This window comes from Anomalospiza imberbis, chromosome 3 (assembly GCF_031753505.1).
Source record: "Anomalospiza imberbis isolate Cuckoo-Finch-1a 21T00152 chromosome 3, ASM3175350v1, whole genome shotgun sequence".
Taxonomy (NCBI): domain Eukaryota; kingdom Metazoa; phylum Chordata; class Aves; order Passeriformes; family Viduidae; genus Anomalospiza; species Anomalospiza imberbis.
Window position 1 is genome coordinate 26,215,937 of NC_089683.1, and position 27,002 is coordinate 26,242,938.

The 27,002-nt window shown below is 37.5% G+C and overlaps 1 protein-coding gene across 18 annotated transcripts in view; it reads right to left on the bottom strand.

The window, feature by feature from the left end:
- KHDRBS2 (KH RNA binding domain containing, signal transduction associated 2) overlaps positions 1–27,002 on the bottom strand; it is a 333,019-nt gene that overhangs the window by 282,844 nt on the left and 23,173 nt on the right. Inside the window, exon 1 of one of the 18 annotated variants that reach the window (XM_068183723.1) lies at positions 23,910–24,025. The exons of the other annotated variants lie outside the window; for them this stretch is intronic. The gene's annotated coding sequence lies outside the window, so the exon portion shown is untranslated. Of the gene's footprint in view, positions 1–23,909; positions 24,026–27,002 lie in introns of those variants that run through there. 18 annotated transcript variants of the gene reach the window in all.

The window sequence follows — 27,002 nt, forward strand, 5'->3', positions numbered from 1 at the left end:
GTAAAGTAATGTTCAGAAAGAATTCTGAAAGACACGTCAAAAAGGAATGACAGAGACATGCAAAATCAGGCACAGTATGAGAAGAAACAAAAATGGGTATTTAATGTTTTTCAGGAGGGGAAAGCATCTCTTCACAATGTTACAGATTGAAAAAAAAAACTTTTATGTATAGGATGCAATTACACAGGGGAAAGCATCCATATTGATAAACTCTAGTCTTTTACAGATTCTTCCCTTATGATTAGATTCCATCCCATAAGGTAGTGAAGGTGTTTTCAATTTGGGCATGTCTGAAAATACAGCATCCATTAAAAGTTTAATTTATTATGCAGGTATTTTTTATTGTTGGACTTTATGGCCATTATCATCTATCAGGCAACCTACTGTGTAGAACATAGAGAAACTGCAGGAAAGTGATCCTTTAGTAGGTACTCATTAGACTGCATGTATGTGCAACACTGGGGTCAGACTTGCCCTCTCCTCCCCAGAAGAGGAAAGACATTGGCAGAGTGGAGCAAGGTCAGTGAAGGCCACTCATGGTGGTCAGAGCTGGAGCACTTGTCCTGTGAGAAGAGGCTGAGAGAACTGGGCCTGTTAATTGTGGTGAAGAAACAGCTCTGAGGGATCTAACAGCAGCTCAGCAATGCTGATGTTCGCATGGTCACGCTCTTCACAGGAGTGTGAAAAAAGGGTAACAGAAAACAGGGAAATGTGAAAATAGAAAGGTTTGGCCTGTGTATAAGGAAAAGTTTTCTCAGCACAGTCCAGCAGTGCTGCAGGTTGCCCAGATATACCATCTCCTCCCCTGGAAGATTTCATGATCCACCTGGACAAATCCCTGAATAACCTGGTCTGAACCCTTGGCTGGCACTGCTTTGAGCAGGAGGTTGCACTAGAGATCTCCCAAGGCCCCTTGACATGTGAACTATCCCAGGATCCTAAAAATGCAATAAAGTTCAGACTTATCCGTGTCTGTCAAATTTCTGGAACTTATCCAAAAGATTTAAATGTCATAGCAGAAAAAGTTAGAAGACAGAAACGGCATGATTGCATAAGCCCTGTATCCTTAGCAAACTTTTTTAACAAAATGTACTAACATAGGTAGAAAAGTAATTAAAGATCTAAAGAACTTTGTATTTCTAATTAAATGAAAACCAAAGAATATTAACAAGAAAACAAAGGAGTCCAAAAACTTAGATTTCTATCCCCTCTCTATACTGACAACTGATTTTTACTGCCTGGTCACTCCTTTGGCTCTACCCATCGTGTAATCAGCAGCTTGCAAAGGTATGCCACAAGGTAGTTTCTTGTCCAAATTATACTACTGGTGGAAAAATAATTACCTAATGTACCCATCTACTGACCTATGCCTAGATCAGTATAGACTAAAAAAAGCTATAAAGAGGATACTAGTAGTGTTAAATTACTAGAAAAGTCCTGAAATGAAAGTATTAGTGCTTACTAAATTTATGAACGTCTGCTCCAATGCACACCCTTCCATGGAGAGTTTTAAGTCTGATTGCCAAGTAGTTCCTCAAGACAGTAGTCCATATAATCCTAGCTCAGTTGCTGAATACACTCCCACTATCATTGATACATCATCTCAAATAATTCTAGATATATAGCAACTGCGATCACAAAAAGAAAAAAACCCAAACTATTTACGATGAAATTTGCTGCAGGAAATTGATGGAGTCTTTCTTGTCTCAGTAAAAATAACCAACAGCAATCCAAAGGTCAGCATCAGCAAGTGCAATATAAAGAAAAGATCTGGGATGCATTTTGAATGTGATGACTTACTAAATAAAGTTACTGATAACATTTAAAGGGTGACAACAATGTCAGCTTCAAGATATAGGTGTTTTCTAGCTTTGGGGAAAAAAAAAAAGGACTATTATTAGGATTTTAGAAGGACTATTAAAGGAACCAAACAATTACAACATTGATTAAATGTATTTTTTAATCAAATTGTTAAAAAGAGAGCAAGCCACTGGGTAAGATTTTAAAGACTAAAGTTCTTTCAAAAGTGTCTTTGAAGTCAAACATACCTTTGGGGAGTTAACCTGCACAGGCTGTGTTGGAAGTTTGCTTTTGGCAGCAGTATTGCTGTAACTATGGTGTGCAGTTCACTAAATAGCTGTTCCCAGTAGTTCTCCCTTCTTACCTCTTACCTTCAGAGCAGCTTAGACAGTATTATGAATGTCACCAGTTGGATGAAAGGCAAACCTGAAAGTTGTTGGAATATTTTTTTATTTTCAACAACTTATATTTCCAATATTTGTTATTCTTTTAATCCTGGGTTTCTGTCATCTGACAATGAGACTACTCATAAAAGAAGACATAGAGAGCATGAAGATTTACTCAGACAAGTAAAAAATAAATCAAAACCGTATTTATTTGTGAACATATCTCTAGGTGTCCTTGAATTTAACACCCTAGAAAACTGTATTGCTATGACATGTAAGAAAAGGAAAGTAGCTTTTTACCGAAGATTTTTGTAGTTTCTACTGTGTCAAAGTTTATTCAACAAAACATTTCAGGACACACTGAAGTGTTCTCACAGATTAATTTGAAGAAAAAGCATCAGTGCGGTGCTACATATTGTGTGGTGTGGAACAGACACATAGGGGTGAAGGATGAATTGATCAATGAAATTGCAGGTAAATCCACCAGTGACATATTCATTACCTATCCCTGACTATCTGAAACCTGCTGGTACTCTTGAGTGGGTTGTTCTACTCAGCTGGAGTAACCAGCCAAAAGAAAGCCTTTCTGTCTCTTCACAGTTTCTGGGAATTTTCTTTTACTCTCTTCAGTACTAGAACTTATTACTGATAATAATGTCAGCTATTCTGTCCTCAGAGCAAGACAGACATATGAAGTAGCCAGCAATTTTTTTCCTTTCTCCTCTTATCTAGCCTTTTTCAGATTTTTTTTCTACTGTGAGGTAGAACAGCTGCAGAATAACACTGATGTCTAGAAGTTCATAATATTGAAAACTACGAAAAGATGCTATATACTGAAGTTAAGAACCAGTACAAAATTTTGCTTGAAGTTCAGGCTTCCCACTGACCTCTCCTGGTTTTCCAGTTAGCAATACCATTAATGAGCTGATAATCTCTGCTCAGACAGTTATCAAAGTATTTGAAAGGAGTCTACAAACCATCAAAATAGTAGTTTTCATTTAGGATGTGACTTCAGATCTTGGGCTCAGAAAGTTATCTGTATCTGAAAGACTGACAGGAAAAATGAAGTTCAGAAGAGATGATGATGAAACATCAGGTAAATGCAAGGAATTTGCAGCTGAGAGGTGGGAGAGATTTTAGAGTGTCAGAGTATGACCTTTTCTTCCTACTGTGCTCTGTCAGTAAAGAATGGCTCTGACTGCTATACAGACAGGAAAATACTGAGTGTATTCATATATATAAAACAAACAGTTATATATAAAAACCTCAAACTTTTTATTCATAACTGGTAAAAAAGCACAAAAGAAAGAAACAAAACATTCAGTACTGGTAAGAATGATTATGTTCACCTGCCTACAATGACATTCTCTTAAACCTCCATTGTTTCATCAAAGACTTCATATATAGGAAAGTTGCATCCAGGTGCTCGTTAAGACTATGTAGCCAGCATACATATTAAGCCAAATGTCAAGTTTAATGATGTTGAAAGACTTACTGTATGTTACCAGGATTTCCTAAATCATCCAAAGATCACACCACTTCCTATCACAATGTAAGCAACTCATCTGCTTCAGCTGCAATACATTAAATTTATCTTACTTAAGACTGAGAGCAACAGTTACAAAGAACAACTTTTTGACATACTGATACTTAAATTGAAGGACTAAAGTAGTGATATCTGAATAGCAGAAAGGTATGCAAGCCTTCACTCACAAACCCACTGGAAAGCACATCTTTGCTTTAAGCCTCCACTTGGAAGTTTTTACAAACAGATCCTTGCCCTAGAGGATCAGTAGCACACACTAAAAAGATGCTCAACCTTCCTGTACTGCCTCTTCAGAATAAATTATCAGCAATATCTAAAAATATATGGCTTGTGAAAACCTGAATTAACACACTTGTAAATGTGAGGTGAAAACAAAAGAAGCCGAAATGAAGAACATGTGTAAAATTAAAGATATTTTAATAATCTGAGAAGGTTTTATTGCAGTGCCTCCTGTGGATTTTTCTGCATTCGATTTTTCAATGGATTTGACTGAACACACTCATGTTCATACCTCATTCAGTAGGTTTTCCTCATCCATGCTGCACTTGAGGCCATGTCTAAGTACTGGCTGCTCACCTACTGATCTGCAGACATGCCAGGGACACGTGAACAAGGTACCAATGCTTGGGTCTGTCCATTTAATGAAACAGCCGTAACATAAGGATACAGAAACCAGTCCAGTAACCAGGTCAGAAGTACGAACAAGCTACATTCTAGTTTTTGTTAAGTGACCCTGAGTGCTCTTGGCTACGATTTACATATGCCAGAAAGAGCTTTGGCAACTGAGGCAGGATTAGGGACATTCTTACAACTCAATATAAACCAAGTATCTGCAAACTATTCAACAAAAAGCAGGAAACCTCAGTCCTGCCTGGAAATAGGATATTCTATGGCAACCAAGGAAATTTCAAGGAAGAAACCATATTAACATCTGGTAATATGATGTCATTAATCTGGGTTATTTGACACAAGGAATTAAAATTCATCCTAGAGTGGTATTACAACTGGTACTCTGGCAAATAAGATGCATGTTTTTCATAGATTTGTCATGTTGCCTTAAGAATATTTGTTCTCCTTTTCCAGGCCGCAGCACTTAATTAAAACATACCGATGTCAACAAGACTTGTTTCATTTCCTGCAAATATCCTTTGACTCTTCCAACAACATTTCTAGAAATCAGCTTTAAAAGGAAGAAGACATGTTTGAACCTGTCTGCAACCCATTTCATCAAAGCCTGTTATCTTGTCAAGGGGGAAAAAAGGGGCCCAGGATAATGTTTTCAAATAATATCAGTACAGTGCATGCTCCTGGCATGTATCTAAAAATCAGTGATGAGAAGCATCCCTTTTTTCTCCACCAGATCCTTGGCTTCTTATTCAATTGAAAAAAAGTATCACAGATGGGATCACTAACAAATACCAGTTATATGAAACTGAACCCAGAGTAAGCAGGAGTGCTGCCAGGAAACAAGCAACCTGAGAAGCTCCCAGTAACAGTGAAACCTCCTTGTGATGAATCTGCACAGCTGTTTGTTACAGTCCAGGAGTTAGTCTGGATCTGCGCTGGGCCCTTACACAAGTGGATATCCATAAATGATATCTAGGCATTATATTCCTAACTCCAGCTGGCTAGAAGACACCACACTGGCCTAAATGGCCAAGTATCTTTTTTCCCCCTGTCAAAAAGATGCATTTCTTTTTATTAATGCCTAAGTCCTGCAGTTCTAAGAGCAACATGTCATAAAACCAAATGTATTATCAGCTCCCATGGATGGCTTTTCATTATTAGAAGTCAAAGCAACGGCACCCACTTTCAAGGCAGTTCCTAGTCCAGGGGAAGGAAAAACTGGCATAAAAGTCTGTGCCAAACTCAAGAGTTCACTCCTCAAGCCCAGTGCACCTCGCTGTATTATCAGTGTGGATAAGACTGGGATCAGTTCTGTGGGAGACAGCAGTTTTTTCCAGGAACCAGCATTTCCAGAAGACTAAGCAGCATTATGACTCTTTTCCAAAAAACGGATTTCAGGCATCGCTTTTAACTTGTCACTACCACGAAATGGTAAGAAGACAGTAACTAATGAATTTCTACTTCCTATAAATTTAAAATTAGCTGACATGTTTAGAAAATATTAGGGGAAAAGAGCCTGGCAGACAAATAGACCATTTAATTGTACAAACTAACTGTATTTCCTTGGAAAATTTTTCTTAAAATTACCATAAAAGTCATCCCAGTACTCACTCTGCCCTATGATTTGTGAACACCTAATACCTGAAAAATGCAGAAGCACAGATTACATGACTGAGAGGGAATATAATAAAATTATTTTTGACATAGGAGCTCATAGCTGCCACTATGCAGGCTCATCATTACCCTTCTCCTTACTAGCATATCTATCACTAAACTGTTTAGGGAATAATGTACTGCAGCCCAGTAAAGCACTATGAACCCAATGAACACTTCTGCAGAACAGGATAAAGATCTACAATATCATTCCAGAAATTAATTTGGAGCACCAGTCTTATGAGGAATATCTTAGGTACCTAGGTCTGTTTAGCCTTAAGAAAAGGAGAATCAGGAAAGACTCTGCTGCTCTCTACTACCACCTGTACGGAGGGTGTACACGGGTGTGTGTCCATCTTTTTTCCCATGTAACAACAGATAGGACAAGAGGACATTGTGCCATGGGAGGTTTAGATTCACTATTAGGAAAAATGTCTTCACTGAAAGGGTTGTGAAGCATTGGAACAGGCTGCCCCAGGAAGTGGATGAAGTCAGCATCCCTGAAATTTCAAAAAACATGTAGTTTGTGGTACTTAGGGACATGGTGTAGTGGACATGGTGGACTTGGCAGTGTTGGTTAATGGACTCAATCTTAGAATCACAGAATAAGGCTGGGAAGGCCTCTATGATTCTAAGTAAACAGAGACATTAAATTTCATCTAAAAAGTGGAAATACCTTTCTGCTTGTTTTGTTCATCAATTTGAATGTTGGTTAATCTTGTTACCCAGAAAGCCAGACAAATTTGCTATATGCCCTGCTTTTCTTTAGGAGTAATTTGTTCCTTACAGAAAGGTAACTGGCAAGTAGACCTTGCTTCTAACAGTGAAAAAGAGCAACTGCCTTACTTAGACTCATCAAGCAAACAAAAATGCCCCTTATACCCTTGTGTATCTGGGAACACTTTTTACTTCTTTCCTGTCTCCCACTTAATATGTCACCTTCACAATTTACCTCACTGTTCATTAACAGACATACAAAAAACTTCACCTCCTAAGGAGCTCTTTTTTCCCAGCTCTGGTGAAACAGTAGAGAGATATCCAAGACCTGCCACATTTGAGAACTGTCCTGCTGCACAAGAAGCATCCTAATTAATCACATCCAGATGAAAGTGCTTATGCTGCTGCAGATTAGGTACCACAAATTATTTTAAAAACAGGCAAAAATACGATTCACAATGAAAAGGTGAAAAGGAAATTTTTCAATTTATCTGAATTTTATGTCTCAGACTAACAAACTTTTTCATCTGGTTACATGTCTCTTGCCAACCATCTCAGCAGCTGGTAAAAAAAAAAAAATCTGTCAATTTGTGCCTAAGGTTGTACAGGGCAAAGAAAGAACTTGGACAAACCCACACTATTCAAGCATGCTGAAGCGTTTGTCAGCTCCCTTGATTAGCTCAACCTCTCAAGTTCAGAAAATGCCACAGGCTCATTCTCAAAGAAGAAAATTTCCAGGAGTACACCGTGTTGCAAGACAATCTATGCCATTGCAAAACAGGTCTGCTCAGGCTCAGCCCAACACGAGAACTGCAACTTGATGCTGAGCTAATAAGGAATTTAATATTTTTGTGGAAGTGTTTCTTTTCTCAACAAATTTTAACCATTTCATACAAAAAATACTCCATTCAGGTCTTGGTATGTATAATGCTAGGGTGTTCTAAGTGCTGGGTTTTTTTAAGGCTGATACAAACCCTATAGTTTTCTCTGTTTTAGGACGGATGCCATCAATAGCAAGAGCTGATGGCACACATATTCATCATTTCAATTTTATGGAGTAATAAAAATGTAAGACAGATTTTTGTTTCAGTCGGAAAACAAACAGCACTCAGTACTGGAGAGAATCACAGAATCTTAAAGGTTGGAAGGGACCTTGAAGATCATGTTGTTCCAACACCCCTACCATGGGCAGGGACACCTTCCACAAGACCAGGTTGCTCAGAGCCCCACCCAGCCTGGCCTTGAACATTTCCAGGGATGGAGCATCCACAACTTCTCTGGGTAACCTGGGCCAGTGCCTCACCACCCTCACCCTCAGTAAAGAATTTTTTCATAATACATTATTTAAACCTACTCTCAGTTTGAAGACATCACCCCTCGTCCTGTTACTACATGCTCTTGCATGAGAGGTAAAATTGTTGATAATAACTGGGGCATGTCAGCTCTTGCCCACACATAGATTCATAGCTACCCAGCTGAAAATATTGAAGTCCATTTTAAAAGTATTTGTTTAAAAGGATGCTTCAAGAAAGGACATGGATCGTTTCAAGCATCTACAAAAACAGCAAGTGTGAGCAATTTCAAAAGAAAAGTAACTAAATAATTAAAACATTAAGCAACCAAAAAAGAGGGAAAGAATAGACAAGAAACAGAAACTTTTATCTGCACCTTTATTTTCTTCTGTTTTCTCCAAAATCTACAATGGATTGGCTCTTTTCTTGGCTGAAAAACATTTTCCTAAATTCCAGAAAGCAAAATTAAGTATTGTGACTGCTTCCAAAATATTGCACAAGACATGGCATTAGACATTAGAGATATAGCTTGTTTTCCATTAAAAAATATTTTCTAGAAAAAAAGTAAGCCAGAATGAAGATAGAAGGCAACGCATGTGGAAATGTGGAGAGAAAAGGTGCCAAGAGATGACCAGGAGACACTTAAGGAAATATGAAGCAGAAAAACAAGAAAAAAAGTGACTGACAAGATCAACCAAAGTAACAAACAAACAAAACACGTGAAGGAGAAGGGCAAAAGTTCAAGCCATGCTTCATCAATCTTCAGCAACAAGTTCTCAGGCAGGACACCAGAAACCAAGGGAACAAATCTGAAGAGTACATTTAGGGAGAGAATAAGAAGGGGTATCGGAGAGGAAGAACAGAATTGTTTCTGAATGGGAGCTAAAAAAGAAATGGTAAAAGATAGACCATCTCACTGATTAGGCACACTTTGAAATCCTAAAGTTAAATATTAATTTTGCTATCTACCCAAATATATAAGTCTATTCTTAGCAACTTTATATATCAAGGTTTAAAAATAAAAAGTAAATGGATAAATAAACTCCATATAAATGTTATATTAACATGTTAAATGCCTCTGTAGTATTTTCTAGGGTATTCTAGAAAGTCCAAGATGTCCCAGTCAAGCAAGGTCAAGCAATACACACAGTAAGTGCCCTACTTTAAAAATATTTCTACAATTGAAATTACACAACAGACATGAAAGGAATTTTCCATAAAATTATCTATTTCCATTTTTGTAGGGAAAAAAAAGTCATGTTACATTTGAATCCATGCATCTACCTACCACTAATTTTAGAGAAGTGCAGGAAAAAACATCATTCTTTAATGAAATAAAAAAAAAATCAACAACTTTCTAATAGAAAATAACATTTGAACAGCATATTGATAAGCAAAAATCTAGATTTTGAAACATTAATATGCAAACAAAGTGACATGGGATATTAAAAGGCTTGCTATTCTTTCTGCATTCTTTTTTAGCTTTGATACTGCCACCATGAACACTCTAGTGACTTAGGCTGCATTAATCAAAAGATGTGTGCTGCTCTATTTCAGAAGATGCATGCTGCTATGGAAAACATTTCTAACAATTAAAATTCCTGCACACAAATTAAAGGCTAGGCTATCATTATTATATGAAGACAAATACCAATATCTGCAAGCAAAAAATGGAGCAACAATTCATGTAGTTAATTGAAAATCTTGGAAAAATGTAACTTCTCATAAGAGGCTGGCTATCTGCCAAAAGAAAACAGAAAATATGCAGATTTACCTTTGTGAGCTATATTTTGGCTATTGTCCCCTATTAAACATCTCTCTCTCGTGCCATATGAAAAATCATTTCACAGAGACAAATTCTATGAATTTGAAAGTAAATGTTTATGGAGAAATTATGCTGTTTTTATTAAAGGAGAAGCATCTGAGAAAGCATTGTGTAAGAAGTCCACAGAAACATTTAGCTAACAGAAATCAGCAGCAGTGCAGAACAGCTTAAACAAAAGACATCATGAAACTGCAGCAGAATTTTTTACCTGTGTGTCAGCAGCTCTAACAATTGTATGCCACAAGATCGGCATAACACATGCTGTGAAAACCCAAAATTAAAGAGAAACATAAAAACAGAGATATGTTCTAAAACTGATATGTTTAAGGAAAAATTGACATAGCCCTGGATTTTAAAGAATTTAAGTTCTTAATTTATCCTGAAATTAAGGATTCAGAGGAGCAGGTATCTTTTGAAGCCACACTCTTAATGCTTCCAAATAAAGCCAGGACTGAATCCTGAAGTTCTCTGCAGCCAAAACCAGCACTAGATCCAACACTATGAAACCACAGTACTGTGCCAACACATTCTCATTTGTAGGACAAAAGGGCTCTTCTGAGATTCAGATTCCACTAAATTTGCTTAGATCTAGAAATAGACAATTAGGAAATCAGTGGGAAAAAGACAAGAAAAATTCATGACTTTTCAGTGAACATGAACTAATCCATCCACTGGTTTTCCTTGCCTGTTTTTCCTATTATGTAAAATCCCAACCAAAAAATGGTATCTGAGCAATGAACACATACTACTACACTCCTCAGTACTACAGTTTAAAGAAAGGAGAGGCCCAGTCTTATGTTTTTGTACTTACAACAGTGTTTATTGGGTTTGCATGGCCAGGTTTGGGTAACAGGAGGGCTGCAGGGGTGGCTTCTGTGAGAAGCTGCCTTCAGGTCCAGCAGAGCCAATTCCAGCCAGCTCTAGCAAACAATACCAGCTTTCATTTCAGTGCCAGTTTATACACTGTTTTCCCAATTAAACCTTCAATATTAAGCATCAGGAAAGAGATAAATTTTAAGAAACACTCTTATTTGTAGGAGTTGCTTTCTATTACGGCACTGACAAACCCATGCAGTTTACAGGTGCTATCATGGAGGACAGCCACATGAGAAGAATAAAGATTTTTCTCCTTGAGGATCTACAAGAAGAGTGATGAGGGTTGGCTCAGCAGGCAGATCTTAGCTGGGAGATGACATCTCAGTAACAAATGATGAACGACTGGGTGGGTGGCAGAATGGAGAAAATGCTATGAAGAAATCTGAAGAAAGAAGCATAACCTGATTGTTGTAAGAAGAAAAGATAAAAAATCACAAGTCAAACTCTAAGAAAGGACAATCAGAAGTGTTTTGAAGGGATACAAATCAGGCAGATTAAAGCTGACATCCTGAGAGAAGGTTTTAGAAGCAACAAGAGAGGCAAACATGAAAAATTAGCTGGATGGATAGACTAGATAAGTAGATAGACTGATCTTTCACTGCTCACCTGTATGCTTGCTGCAAGCAAAAGGGAAGAGAAACTGATACCCCTGGGTGTGGGTATCACCCTGAATTGTCTTGTAAGTATTTGGCACTGCAGGCAATGTGATATTCCCTAGGGAGAACCTGAGATCAAACTCACCCTTAAATATTCATCTTGCATTGTCTTTTGTAATACAGGCAAGAGCTGTTCCTAATTTTAGAAAGTTTCTCATGTGTATGAATTGTCATAAATACAGATGGTTAAAAATTAAATCTTTTCGTGGCAGAATGTTAACAAATATATTCTAATAATAAAGTTGCTGGTTTCATTTATGGTTCAGGAACACTTTAGAACGCTTTTGTCCTTCACCTGCTAGCAGATATAGGTCTTCAATGCACCTAAGAAAGACAAACAGACATGATGAAGAAATCATCCTTTTTCTTTTTTTTCTCCAGAGCTCCATTGTTCTGTGTGGAAAGCTAGTAGCATAGGTACAACTCTGCAACCTTAATGATGAATCAGCTTGAAAACTATTTCATAGAACATAAAGTATTGTGGGCACAGTACCAGTGGAATTCTGAAGTGCATCACAGCATTCCTTATGTTATTGGGACACTGTCTACTGTATGTTCAGGATTTTTTCTATATGCAAAAGGTCGTCAAGCCCAATGGAATTTTTGTTTCATAAACAGAAGTATTATTTAACAAAGCATCCAGTCTTCTGATATACTTCTACTAGGCAGTCAAATCTTTGACCTAGGATGGCCTTAAATAATGCCAGTAATTTTGTATAAGGACTGTTGAGCAATGTAAGTAAACTCAGCTGCTCATTTTGCATTAATTTATACTGAACTGAATGAGGATATATGGATATTATCTGTTCCAGCTAAATTAATTTTGAATTCAAGATTCAACTGGAAAATAAACTAATAGGGTAATGATTACCATTTTTTGTTTAGAGATATATTTATTTGTAGTAATTGTGTTAGAATTGTAATTGCAAAGAAACAAGCTGAAGGAAGCATTGGTAAACATCTTAATAGTCCACTCTTGCTATTAGCTAGGTGAGATGTGTAAATAAATTACAAAACCAATAATATAAACCTTATAGCTGTCAAGTATAGCAAATGTTAAGAATTATTCTGCACTGTGTTGTGTTCAGCATAGCCCAAAATTGATTAAGTCATGGGTAATGCAGAAGAAAGGAAAGGACCTCACAGTAGAGGTTAGTCCCTTAATCAGAGGAAGAGTCTGCAGCAGCAGGACACATAAAATAAACTAGGCATAATAGCAGTTACTTCTCAAGAGAGCCAAAACAATCACGGCACAAAAACTGGCTTTCGACCTACACAGAAATATCTTCTGTATTTTGGTTATTTTTCCTTCTAATTCAAATAGGCTGCTTTTTTTTTCCCCATTCCTTGCAATGGCATTGAATGAATAAATGACACAAAAATTCAAAGATCTGGGATTGCCTTAAGAATGGTCTTGAAAAAAGTACTTCTTAACCTTCAAAAGATCAGCATAATTCTTATGGAGATTACTATATTCTTGTTTTGGTCTTGTTATTGCTAACATAAAAGCAGCTCTGCTGAGGAGTGCTCTGGATTCTCACTCTGCAAAGCTTTCTCCTTGCTCTCTGTTGAATCCCAAGTTTCACCATGGGTCTCTACTTCACACATATTAGATTCTGATTACTCTCTGTTACTGCCCTCAAAACATGCTCACTTCACCTAACTGGCTCCACATATATCACTTAAATCCTGCTAAGGATCATGATGCCTGATTTTCTACTCTACTGAATACCAGATGCTCTAAAAAAAGATAAGAGGTATTTGCACGCTCCGTGCTACCTTATTTTCAGCAAAAACCATGGCAACCCCATTGAAGGCTGACATTTGGCAGCCATCTGCATACTGTATTATATACTTCCTGAAGTCCTTAAGTAAAATCTAAATGATTCCAAATATTCCAATATATTTTTCTATTGTCTGCAATTATATAGGTACAGACAGATAGAGCAATCTATCTTAACACCACTGAAAATAGCCAAGGCAGCTGGAATGCCAATACAAAATGTGAAGATACAACACAGAAGCAAAGAATGGCAAGATATGTTACATAATAGAGTGCTCCTACTAATAGATCTGTTGTCTAATCACTGAATTATAACCTTCTGTTATAAAGTACCCTCCTTTAATCTATACTTTTACTTCAAAAAAACCCTCACAGTATTCAGAGAAGTGTTTGTCAAACAAGACATTCACTGTCCATGTTACTTATAACTTGGCTTCATGGAAAACCTGATACAGAGATATTTTGATTAAAAGACCTAGATTTTAATATACCATTTCATCTCAAGAGAGTCAGGGACTATTTGACAGATTCTAAAAACTACAATTTCAGGCAGTATAATTATCATGCTTTTATGAGAGTATGACAACCGACCTCACATCACAGCACAGATATAAATAAATCTAAGACAGTCTAATCCTCAGAGAAGACTCACATGACTAACGATTGTACCAGTCTTTGTGTACCAACATGAGGGTAAGCTGAAAGAGTGAATTTTAGCAGCAGTTTCAGGCACAGACTGTGCTTAAAAAATGGTTTCTCAGAGTGTCTAGGATCTTAGCAGACACATATGGGTAACTAAATTTATTTTGAAAGTATACAATCAATATTTCATACAATGACATTACTCTCCAAACAAAAAACCAAAACAATTGTAACACCAGCACAAAGCACTATCAAAGTTTCAGCAGAAAGTGATGAGTAAGCAGGTTATAGCCCACTACATCTGTGTACACAGATCTAACAAGCATCTCATGGTATCATAAGCATAATAACAACAACAGCCATAAATAAAGTACCCATCTGGGCAATCTACAGCTCTGGTCACACAAATCACTTTCCAATTCTCATGATCACACAAAGAAATGTAACATAACTACTGTATGTCTTTTCTTTCCCAATGACAACAGGTCTAAGCTTCACTGAAAACCCATTTACTTATGTTTATTGTGATATGGTCAAAATAAATTTCAATATTTTTATGTACTCCTCAACAACTAATTTGTCTTGATCACCTGATGATGAAATCTTTATACTGTAACTTTAGAAATACCTCTTATAAATATCAATATGGCATTTTTCATAATGAATATAGGCATTGTTAAATACATGAATGTATTTTAACATCTTTTTCTTGTCCAATGCAATCCAATGCTGAAGCGTGTTAGGTTACTAAAACTTCAACATGTTTATAATCCTTGAAAAAATTATGAATCTGATCATCTCAGGCATATATAACATCATGGAAGTCACAGAAATATCTCAATGATTTTAAATCAGTTCTTCAGCTTTTATATCTAAATCATTATACCTACTGCTGAAGTATACAATCAAAATGGCCTTCATTTGCTTAAGCATATTTTCATTGATAGCAGATGTTCCCAAGAAACACTCACACAAAAAAAAATACAGGACCTTAACATAAATGTCAAAGTAAAATGAGCAGAGTACCTGATGGGTCATTTACTAACAAGGTGAAAATGTATTGGAAGAATTAAATGTGGGCACATGCCACATCAAAGATAAAAAGACATCAGAACACAGTGACAGGAGATAGGAAAATCCTAGGACTTTTCAGTGAATTAAAGACAATGGAGATGACAGCCACATGGTCATTATTAACACACACCAGCACTCAAACATGCTCAGAGAAGAGTGCTAAAGCCAGTCTTAGATGTAATCCCTTCAACCTTAATTATGGAAATTCACTATTGAGGTTCTCCATCTTTAATGACAACATGAAAAACTGACACAAATAATGAATAAAGCATCTACCACCTCAAATGGAAGCTATTTTTGAAGACTTAGGTTTTCACATTACTCATTACATGCTTTTCAGGGCACACCAAGGCAACTTGCTGCAAAAACCAGGAGACAGACAAGGCAGCAAAAAGGCATGTGAGGGTTGCAATAGCACAGATGGGGAGGAGAAAGCCCTAAAAGGGAAATACAGTCAATGGCTGGCAACCTGCATCATGTCTCCCTGTCACTTCTCTACAGCACTCATCTTCCAGCTTCAACTGACACATGCTTTCAGCTCCCTTCCCATTCCTACAGAATGGATTGTAGAATACAACAGACTGGTCCAGTTGGAAGGGACCTACAATGCTCCCCTCATCCAAGCCTGACCACTTCAGGTCTGACCAAAAGCTGAGATACATTATTAAGGAGAATTTCCTAATGCCTCTCACTGACAGGCTTGGGGCACCAACCCCCACTCTAGGAAGCCTATTCCAGAATCTGATCACCCTTCGGGGTGAAGAAATGCTTCTGATGTCTGGTCTGTGTCTCCCCTGGCACAACTCTGAACCATTCCCACTAGTCTCTATCACTGGATACCTGAAGAGATCCTACTCAAGTTGTCCCACTCTCTTCTGACTTGTACAGGCTCCCCGCTAGTGTTTCACCCTTCCAATTTGTTTGACACTAAAAAGACTGGTGAGGAGCAAAAAGGAACGGCAGCCTGTGAAAAAGTCACGAGCACATATGGATATGATGAAAGATTTTGAGTGAAGTTTTAGTGGTTGTAATGAAGGAGTTATTCTCATTTCCCAAGCTCATTTACACTCAGTGCAATCACAGGAATGGTATGAAATACTGTATGATAGTTGCTAACAATGCAGGAAAGAGTGTGTATTTAATTATTAAAATAAATTCTAATACATAATTTGTAGCTTTATATATCCAGAAAATAAGTATCTAATTTAACAACTGCTCTTTTAATTTTCACTACTTAAAAAGAGTAAAGTGTCTCTGAAATACCACTATTAAGATAACCGGAGGACATATGGGAGACAGGCACAAAGTCATTTGCAAGGCAACAGACATTTTTTGACCTCTAATTTATAGCACTAAATAGTCTCATTTTGTTATGATCATCTGGGCAATGAAAAGCAAGTGCTGCTCCTATTCTGCATATTCTTTCCTCTTCCTGCTGTGTTACACTCACACAGATGAACACAATCACATCTCTGGTGAACCAGCTTCTCCTGATATTCTCAGCAGTTAAAAAGCATGTGAGCTATCACTGACCAGGAACAGTCTTACAGTAAATTTTCTAGGATGCTGTCAAGTTCATTTTTATATACACCACAATGGAACTTCATCATGCTGCAATTAATTAGGAATTTAAAATTCCTTAAAACTTACAGAAGAAAGATCATATACACCACAAAGTATCAATTTATTTAATGGAAATAAAATTCTCCCAAGACTGCCCCTAGTCTACATAATTTTTGACTGATGTTTGCAATAGAGCATTTTCATCAACAGATATCCAAATGAAAATACAGATGCCTAACCATCTTTCTAATGTGCTCACCGTCATGAAGTATGATACAGAGTGCACATACACATTAACCCACATAAAGATGGAAAAAACAACCACTAGGCTGACCAGTACACACACAAGGGTTGCAGAATTAGTTTACTGATCTGCTCTTTAAGCTGCCCTGAGGAGGCTGAATGCAAGGAATCAAACATGCAGAGCTAAGAAGAAATAACTGAATGAAATGACAGAAACTACAGGAAGGTATTTGGAAAAATGCTGCCTCTGGAGAGTAAGTATTTCCCCAAAACAGCAGTGGCACAGAGTAACCAGGGAAACGTTGTGCAGTTTCCGTCACCTGGTATTTTCAACATCCATCTGGACACAGAGATCTTGTAACAACATACCTGAGTCAGTTAAAGGCATGTCAATACAGAGCATACAGACTTGTCAAAGCCTAATTCTTCTGTAATTCAACATATTATTAATATTTTATGCTGCTGAGACATTTTTATTTAGCCAGAGTTTACATCGGACTTGCTTTAATACATTGCCTGTACCTTCACTGGACTGGAAATAAGTTAATGCTGGTTTACACATAAATCAACATATTCATAAAATATAGACTTGAGAAATATCAACCTAAAACATTCATGAATGTGAAGACAGAAGTCAGGTAGCTGCTCCACAGGGAAAAAATGCAGAACTTGGTAGAAATTTGGAAGTTGGCAGAAATTAAGAAGTCAGTAAAAACCTGAACAGTAGTATCTTTGGGTGCCCATTCCGAGACTCAAAGTAACTTTTAACAGCTTAAAAGGCTAAAGTAACAGTGGCACCCAAAGTTTCTGAAGCACCACACAACATGAGGGAACTGACCCTCTCACATTCCCAGCTCCTGAGTCACCTCACAGGTTCTCCTTCAGGAATTCACTGACAGGCAGTCCTCTGCTGAATTGCCTCCAGTGCTCACCTTGTAGTGCTGTAAGTACTAATAGAAGCTAATTAGCATTTCCTTAAAAATAACAAACGCATATTTGCAACACAAAAAATACTTTCCCAGGAAAAATTATTAAAATACAGTGAAACAAGTACCATTCCTCCCTGAGTGGCAGAGTATGTAACACAGGGAAAAAAAAAGCAATCAAGAACCATAAGTATTTCTCACTGTGCACAATAATAAATGCAATTTGAAGTGTTCATGGAAACCTGAAAAAGGCAAATGGATTTGAGTATAAACAACTAACAGCGATACCATCATGAAAGGTTTCAAAGTTAGTTTTTTCTCACAAAAATCTAAATGTAGTATTTATTTTTCATATATTTTCTGAGGCTATTATTATTTTGCATTTAATCGGTGAAGAAATGTAGTAAGAACTATTCAGCACTCTTTGGCTGTGATAGATAAAATTGTGAGGTAGCCTGTTTAAATGTTTCAAGCTCCAATAATGATATTGCCAAACCTAGAACAGGATCCTGCTGTTGGCACTGCAGAAATTAGCAGTTTTACTAATTACTCCAGCACTGCGAATGCAAAACTACCACAAAGCAATGCCCAGAAGTCTACATGGCTTATGATATCCACCCTAGCAGTCTTTTATCCTCTGAAGACATTACAGCATTCATTAGTAGTGGTCAAAGGTCGTGGTTCAAAGCTAAGACTGAAATGTATGTGGATGTGTATGGATTAACTCTTCATCACTGCTAAAATCTAAAGAAGCAAAAGTTAGCGTATGCAGTAAAAGAAATTCCAGTTCTTCTAATTAATAATCACAATTACAGCATGAGATACAGAAATTATGAAATAGGGTCCACTTTCTTAAATGCAGGCTGCCTTATTTTGTCTAACCTTTGGTTAGGGTTAGACATGTCACTGTCCTAGAGTAGGTCTTAAGTCTCCTCTGTAGTTGGTGGAAGAAGCAGCACATGCAATGTAGCGTGTGCAAAGACGGGCAGTCCATGCAAGTGAGACAACCCTCTTGTATTCATTCTATTCTTGCTGCACAGAACAAGACAGAATCTGATCCACTGAATTTCCATGCCCACTACTCCCTGCTGAGCACCCAAGAAACAAATGCTAAATGTACCACAGGATAGAATTCCAGGGGATGACAGCAGTGGTAATTATCTGTAATGTAATTTTTCTGAGCATTTATGGATGAGTGCATTAACACTGACAGAAAGCTTTCAGACTTAGGAGGGAAGGGGCCCAGGTTGGAGGCAGGCAGTGCTAAGAGAAGAGGTAAACTTGGTTGCCATTTGGGACTTAGGAGGCTTTTAGGCAGACAGCCTCATTCATTGAGTAGCTCCCTCCTCAATCTGAAGGGTTACACACATAGACATCTACAAATTCTGAGTAGAGGCTACTTTAGAAGAACAAATGTTGTTTCTTAATGTCTTCTAAAGAAGTCACTGCATGGCATGATACAATTTCCCTCTAAATTAAGGAAGAATACACAAAAAACATGGTAGGAAATGCATTTTGGGGAAAAGCCAAGATGTTGAATGCTTTCCAAAAATTCTGAAAATTGGTATTTTTTCTTCTTCAAAAGCTTTTTACTAAAGAAATGCAACACTGTAATGAATGTATAAAAAAAAAAACCCCAAAGAGATCAGTTAAGAGAGAAAAAGAGTAGAGATCTTTCTTTGGTAGAACTATGAAATCATGCCCTCACACAGAACTATATTTAAAATTATTAAGCTAGATTCCCACTATATTAGGCATCCAGCTACCTCAAAGTCATACCACTGAATGTCAAAATAATAAAAAACCACCATCTATCTCTTGTTCTAACAAGGAGCTCTATTGTATTACCAGAACTATACTTCTACTAGAACTATTCTATTACTGGAACTATAGACTATACATAGGTAATTTTGAAATTTTACTAAAGGTAGCTCTAATTTAAACATGTTCTCTGGCAACAGTCAGTCCAAAATAAATCCCCAAAACAACACAGACCTTCTAGGCGCTTCTTTTAAACATCTCTGAGATTGTGCAAATCAGCCAGAGCTACAAGGAAATTTCTACTAAAACTGAAATATATTCAAGTAAGTGATAAAGAATTTTTTTTGAAATTGTTCTGACTCACACATGACCACAAAAAAATGCTCCAAACAAATCACTTCAAAATCTACTCTTAGTTTCCTGTATGTTTATTTTAAATTAAGTGGTCAAGGAATGTTAAATAATAGCTCTATCATATACCATCCATGCTTAGCTGATACATAAACATTCTGCTGTCTCATTCAGAATGGACTTCCTTGTGATTCTCTTTACACAAAAAGCCCTCAGCACAATTAGTCAGTGTTACCTGCAATAAATAAAGCAGCAGAGACCAAACAACTTGACCAACATATGCATGAACAAAGTGTTGGACCAGCACATCACTGCTCTCCACATGGTAACAGGAGGGTTTCATGATGGATTCCACAGCTGTAACTGAAGTCTGCATAAACAGCATCCTCACCCCAATGAGAAAACTAATCATGGAATACTTTTTGTCTTTTTGCAATATGACAATTTACAACACTACACATTAAGACAGAAAACATAAACAGACACAATTAAAAGAAAAACCACAAAAAAACCCCAAAAAACCTGTTGCAGTTCTAACACAGGTTGATATATCAATTCCCAACTTTAAATGATTGTCAAAAGACTACAATACTTATCACTAATTGATATCTTTACTAATTACCTAAAATATGTTAAACCAGATTGTTTTGCCTGGGTTACAGATTAATATCATCCCTGAGGGATTCATATCCTCTTAGTCAGAAGGAAAGCAAGTAGTTGTAGCTCTTTTGGCACTAAGTAATTACTAAAAACTGTAGCTGGCTGAACAACAGGTTGATTGAAAGAAACAAGATTACTACATCAACAAAATCTGGTCTTTGTTATTAAAAATTTTACGCAGCTGATTTCAATGCATAAGTTCAGGTGAATTGGGAAGATGATGTCTCAGAGGGACAGACCCAGTATTTGTGTACATTACGTGGTGCCATACATGTTATACTAATTCTAGCTTCAGTAACTGATTTGAGCCAAATATTCTTGTTATAAAGATAAATGTGTTGGAAATATTGTTTGTTACAGTACAAGACAGCAGCAATGTGAATAATATCAAGATGATTCCAGTTTGACTATTCAGGAAGCAATCTTTTTCCCTAGAAAAATCTACTATTACTATAATTTAACTCAACTATTAATTTTTAAGGATCCATCAACAAGGTACCAATATTTCTTGCAAAGCTGTAACACTTATGAAGTAGAAGACAGATATGTAATTTCTATAATCTTGTGACAAGCTCAGGTCCTTCCCATTCTATCCCATAAAATTGAAAAGTAACATCTTTCTTTTAATTTATCTTTACAATGAAAAACATTCACAGGGCAATTTGTTGCAAATAGGATGCATTTTGTTTGAAAATCAAATTGCCTCTGAGGCATTTCCTCTTGGCACTGGTGGGGTTTATGAGATTTAAATAATATAAAGCAGTCTTGTGCAACATATTGAAGTCAAATCTGAGCACTCTCTCAGTGTATCACTGATATTAAGAAGTCTAATGAAAAAACATGGTATATTTAGAATTTGTTGGAGAGACTGAATTACAAATATTCATACACTTGTTGAATGTGTCAACAAAAAGCAGTAGAACCCAGCAGTATGTACAATCTACCTTTAGACAACGTGAGTTAACAGAAGCAGACACTGAGAAAACCTTTACCTGAAGAGTCAGTGACTGGCTTGATATTTTAGAAAAACTCACGGATGCTTTTCCTTATCGATTATATTTGAATAAAGTTCTTCATCAAATTATAAAGCAATTTTCACTTCTATCATGAGCACTGTTGTATCTTCCAAGTAAATTGCATTTTATGTACTGGAATATACACCATTTGTATTATCTTTCATGCTAACAAAATTTTATAATGGCATAAACTTCTGTAAAGTCTGTCCCACATTACTAAGTTTACCAAAATAAATAGAAATGAATGGTTAAGGCTTGAGAAATATATTGACATAAAAGCCTGCCCTAAGGTTTCCTGGTCTTGAAATGCTGATGAAGATTGAGCCAACTGGGCAAACAAGTCTCCTGAGGTTGCAGGCAGTTCCTGGGGAGGGGACATCCTACCCTAGCAGGGACACATGCACTGTACACCCAGCCCAAAGACAAGGAACATGCATTTTTGGAAAGCTGAGTAAAAAGCACTAGTATCTGTTCAAATGAGGAGACTAAATCCTTGCAATTTTGAATTCTACAAGGTCAAAGACTGTAAACTTATACTTTTCTAGTAGAACCTGCTGGAGACAATTCTCTTCACCAGTTCTAAGTGGACCCAGCTGCACCCAGACTTCCTAGAGAAATTTAGAAAGTACAATTGTCTCACCAAATCCTCATGACTCAACAGGAGGGACCAAGACCTGATTTTACAAACCATTGTAACAGATCATAGAGTTCTTATTTAAACACTGCATTGACAATGTTTAGATACTGTATTAGCAATCAATCTAAACACAGTCATCCACACGATCGCTGTGTCCCGCTTGTCATACACTGCTGAGCATCTTCTCTCACCTATTCTGCCACATTAGAACTGGTGCAGAGAGCAGGGTAATCCCTTCAGGCTTACCAAGCACAGCAGTTTGGCCATTCCGTTTGGAATGAAATACATGTATTCAAACAAACTAAAATTGACATCTCAGAGAACTTTTACAAGACAGCAAGTGCAAATCCACACAGAAGGGGAGGGGTTGGGCCCAACAAGATGGTATTGGAAAAGTAAAATAGCACTGTAAGGGAATGCAAGGGATCAGTAAAAGATGGAAAAGGAAAGGATGTAATATGTAAAGTGCTTGCAGCATGTCTGACCGCTGCCCAAAAGTAAGTGCCAGGGACTTCACAAAGGAAAACCCAAACAGAAATCAAGCAAAACATGACTGTAACAGTCAACAGTCAATTCAAAGACTAAGGAAGTTAGAAGAAAAAAACAGAAGCTACAATAGCACAATCAGAACCTTTAAAATTCATAGTCTCATTGGAAGACTGGGAAAGAGACATTTGAAATGACCCTGAGGACATGGAAAGAATCAGAACAGGAGGAATAGAAACTAGTCAGACCTATAAGCAAAACAAAGACCACCAAAATTATGGGTGATGGTGTAAATCAAACACATTGGAAATCCATCTCATATACACCTAGGAAACTTGCAAAACTACAAGAAAAAGAGAGCAGAAATTAGGGGAACACCAAGGCAGAATACACCTGCTGAGAAAGCCTGAGAGAGGGATAGAATCCTACTGTCCCCAGAGGACTGCTCTGGTCAAAGACTATTTCTAACTGAACTAGAGGGTAAAAAATCAATAATGTATTTAGAGTTGCATACCAGGAAGGAGGAACAGACCCATGAGATTGAGGGAAGCCTAATACTACAGTGGCAAAAGGTCCAAATGATATTACAGAAACTGTTACTAAAGCAGCTTCCTTGCAACTAATGGACCAACATGGCCCAGAGAACTTTCCACAGCCCTGATGAGAAACCTGGGATATCTCAGCTATTCACAAGAAGGCCTCATCTATCTTCAAATGAAGGAGGAGCAAATGGAGCAAACTCTTGCTTATAATCTTGCTCAGGCTGCCTCTAGCTGTCACCTGGGGAGCCTGAGGACACAGCCTGTACACACAGGTTAGGGAAAGGGGAGAACACGTGTTCCATTCTAGAAATGCCAAAGCTGTCCAGGCCATAAGACTGGCAACACCAGCCCTTCCCCACCTACTACAATACCTGTGTTCAATGAAGAACATTCAACGAAGAACAAAATAATTTGTGGAGAGAAGGATGAGCTCTAGGTATTCTTGAGACTTAATGCACAACAAAGCAAGAACTTGTGGCGCCTGGTAGATTCAGCACAAAAGGCCCCACCGGAGGTGCATCTGTCCAGCACTCAGGGTCGCCATTCACCACTGCAAAAGGAACTGTCCAAGGCAAAAAACCAAGACAGTGACTGGAAGAGGTTCGCCATGCAACATAAATTAAAAAGGGAACAGAATTCAGCACAGAGAAAAAACAGCCATGTTACCTACTTACTTCTGAAGTCCCAAAGACAGAGCCCTCCTCTCCTCATTGACCCAGGAGCTAAGGCAGTTCTCATGTCAGACAAATACCTTAAGCCTGACCCATAACTGGAGAAACATAATAACAGTAGACATAGGGAATAATCCCATTTAAATATCACACTGTTAAAACTATGAGCCAGTCACCAGGGAAAAGCAGCCCATAACAGCAGACCTTCCAAACACGGGCTGGGCACCCATGATATTAACATACCGATGAGGATGCAGGGCCTGGGAGGTCCTGGATTCTTCAGGATCAGCGCAGCACATTGGCCCTAGGTGAATTCATCCCACCCACTGCCCTGACAGCATCACTCAAACCTCCCATCAACCAGGTAAGGCATTGCTGTAGGGACAGTCACTCTGCCCTGCCAACGCAGTGTTTATACCAGCCTGTTAGTTGGATGGTTTAAAAAACAACTCTTCTGTTTACCTAAGATATCACTTCAAGCTTTAGGATCCCCTTAGCTCCTAGGCTGCCAGCCCTGGGAATTTTAAGACATGCCAGCCTAGATAGAGTCAAATGAGAATTTCTTAAAGAGAACTGCAGACATGGCTATCTTAATTTATTTGAAGATGTTTATCCTGGGAATTTTATCTTTTCCACTGTTTTCTTTCCAGCTAGTTTCTCACTTGATACTTACTGGTTATCAGGCATGTCAATATCAAACAGGAACTCAAGTCACATCTGCTACTTGTTATAGAAGAGCAATCCACACTCTCGTATACTCACATACAACATTAGCAGTATTTGAAACAAAGTTTCACATGTTATTCATTATTCAAATCAAACATTATCCACAATTATTTTAATACAGATTTCACCATACAGATTTTAAAGTATATTTTACATGAACTAAAGCTTAAAAATCATGGTAACTCCAATTAGAAGTCTCAGACATAAGATAAAATTTGAAAGTAAATTGCACTATATAAATATTTTATTTAAGGGCAGACTGGTGCAATTCTGAAATAAAAATTACCATCAACATTCCACTTTTGCTCAGAGTTCATATAATTTGGTTACAAAGACTTCACTGGACTGGAATAACTACAAGTTATTTGACTGATTCCACTGATCCTCTTTGTATTCCTATATTTTTTATTGCAACTTTGAGAAAATTACAGTATAGTATCCACTCTGCCCTTCCTTCAGTTGCTTAATCTTAAACCTCTAGCACCATCTGAGATACCAAAGGACATCACACCTGTCCTGAAGCTGCCAGTGCAGCAGCATATAAATCTACAGATTTCCATGTCTTACTTCCAATCCTTTCACAGATGTCCTAGACCTGAGTGAAATTCAGCTTCAGATTAAGATACCTAAATTTTGATGTCTACTGAAAATGAAAGGATTTGATTCAGTTACCAAAATATAGTGATTTACTACTACCCGAAATGTTGGACTGCTCATCTAGTCTCCAGCTACCACTCTGGAAGGGGACAAGTCTCCCACAGGCCCCCCGTGTCATACCCATACCTGATTTGATGATGTCTCTGATACCATGGGACATCAAAAATGGAACTGGATCATGCTCAGATAACTAAACCAATCCCACCTTAGATATCTTACCAACAGAGATAACGATGCCAGGAAAATAGCCCAGCCCACTGAAGTGGACATTCAGCTAAATTTCTCCCCATTCCACAGATGACATTAACTATACCTCCATCAACCATAAGGAAAGCATAGAGCTCGCTGTGCATGGAAACGTAAATGCCTTAGTAAAGAACCCAACTGCCCTACACACAGCAAGAGTGTCAACCCAAACAAATCACTGTGCAAGGCATAATGTGAATGTGTCAATGTGTCATCCTCACTTTGCAGACTGTCCCAGCATCTGAGAGTATTGTATCAGGAAGGTATAAACATGCCTTGTGACATGTAAAATTCAATGGTTTGCCAGTTCAAATCTGAGAGAACAATGATAAAGGAGTACAGCTACCCCAGCTGGAGACAGGCAGAGCCTGGACAGTCCATACTGTGTAGGTGGACACTACCTGGCAACTAATTCAGCAGGAAATGGCCATTTTAAATGTACTAAAATAGAGGAGTTTAAGGCAATTGCATCTAGTGGCATGGTTGACTGTTTTATGAAAATACTGGTCTGTCAGTTACCTCTGAGTTGTCAATTATTAAAAACATTTTAACAATTAGAATTTCTTCCCATTTTGTTTTAATCATTTACTGATTCATAAAATACCACTTTTTTGGTGGTATGTATCTACTTGAGAAGGAAGATGTCTTTCTGGTGTTACTATTTCAGCCTGATTTCTACTCAGAGTTTCAAAATTATCTCATCTAGAAAGTCCTCATAATCAAGCTGAAGCTTTTGATTAGTAACATTTACTTTGGGATATTAATATCCATAGACAAATTCCCACTCAGTTTCCTAACATTTCAATTAATCTCCAAATATATTCCAGGGCAGCTCTTCTAAGCATGCTTCTGTAAAGCAGCAGTGTACCCCTGAGAGCATGATGATTTCAGTTCATTTTTCATTCTCAAAAAACATTCAGGAGCTACATCTTCTTTGTGTATGAGATAACTCTGGACAGCACCTCAGCTCCAATCCTTAGATGGGAACCATTAAATTCAGAAATTCCTTATCTCCTTCTGGGACTAGAAACTCTAGCTATATAAAGCATTAAGATGAACTCTTCCCTGTTAAGTCTATTTCCTTCCAGCACTCTGAATTATGTTTCATATGTCAAGAGAAAGCAGTTTTAATGAACTCTTCAAAATCTTTGTAATAGAAGAAGCAAAACACACATTTTCCTGTCCAGCTTACTGAGAAAAGAAACTAACTTTGCACTACAAAGAAACACCACACCATTTTCTTCTAACGAAAAACATTCCTCCAGCAGTAGAGTGTTCTCCAGGCCAACTTAATGCCTCAGAATAGCTGCATTACCATTCCTTGGTCTCCTAGACACTCAAAATTCATGAAATTTTAATAGGGTTGTGGTAGCACAGAACTTGAGTTATCTTCCTGCACCACTTTTGCTGCTCTAGAAAGAGAGAAGCCTACATTCCAAACACAAGCAACAGATACAGGGGACAGTCAGACGTCAAGCCTATTGGGAAATATCCCAGCCAGAGAACTATCACACAGAACATTTAGACAGGTGAGAAATATATCTTCATGTATTTTTAAATCATCAACCATGATAAAATGTACCATATTTTTTTTGTAGTCGATTACTTTGACTTAAAATTTATTATCACAGGTCTGTTTT